The sequence below is a fragment of the Poecilia reticulata genome, linkage group LG1 (genome assembly GCF_000633615.1).
Source record: "Poecilia reticulata strain Guanapo linkage group LG1, Guppy_female_1.0+MT, whole genome shotgun sequence".
Classification (NCBI taxonomy): Eukaryota; Metazoa; Chordata; class Actinopteri; order Cyprinodontiformes; family Poeciliidae; genus Poecilia; species Poecilia reticulata.
This window is the reverse complement of record NC_024331.1, coordinates 6,678,305-6,679,214: the sequence shown is the minus strand read 5'-3', so window position 1 is coordinate 6,679,214 and position 910 is coordinate 6,678,305. Positions and strand designations below refer to the sequence as shown.

The 910-nt window shown below is 35.3% G+C and overlaps 1 pseudogene; it reads right to left on the bottom strand.

Moving 5' to 3' along the window:
- The window catches only part of LOC103462474 (uncharacterized), a 21,683-nt pseudogene that overhangs the window by 7,702 nt on the left and 13,071 nt on the right, over positions 1 to 910 (bottom strand).

The following is a 910-nucleotide window of genomic DNA, read 5'->3' as shown; positions in this document are numbered from 1 at the left end:
TATATATATAATGCAATGACAAGATCAAAGAATAAGTAATAGACATAATCTATTGACAACCCCTTAAGCATAAATATTGTGTTAATATTAAAACAATTAGAAAAATTTGTAAATATAGTCATATATAGCTGCTGAACAACAAATGCGAGAGGAAAAAGTAGACATATAATGTTGATGTGCGAATCTTTTCAGTGGGATGTGTTAAGTTTGAGATGCAGTAACTATGACGCAGCTTTTGAAATAAAAGCTGTTTATATTTTCTGATAACAGGTTATTGTTGGTTTGTTCACCAACAATAACCTGTTGGTGAACAAGCTAGCAGGATTTCACTAAAAGCGAAAGCTTCACTTGATTTTACAGTTGTCTTATCCATCATCGTTGCTTACTTCATCAATATTCACAGCATTTAACAGAAATAAAATCACTACTTTCACGCGATCGCCTTCACTTTCGAAACAATGTTTTACATAAATCAAAAGACATCCTGCTTTCAATCCTAAACCCAACAGGCTCTTTTTCCCAAATGATGAAAACCGTGACTCCGGCTTTCCATTTCCTGGCTACAAAGTTATGACTTCAGGTCCGTTTGAACTTCCCTCGACTCGGTTTGGTTTTATTTACRGAACCACCTCTTTCTCACAGATCCAGAAGTTTTGGTCTTCACACGGTATGTCGTTCCAGCTGTCTTCCAGCTCAAAGAACCTTATCTCCACACAGTTTTCGGTTTTGCCTTCGTAACCGTTTGGCTCTCCAGGCCCCCAGTAGCTGAGACTAAAAGAAGACAAAACAAGACAACATCAATGGCAAGAAAATATGTTTTAGTTAAAAGTACAAACTGACATGTTGGTATGCATCCTATTTTTATTCACATTAATTATTGAGATTTAATTGTCAATTTCTACATTTTTTT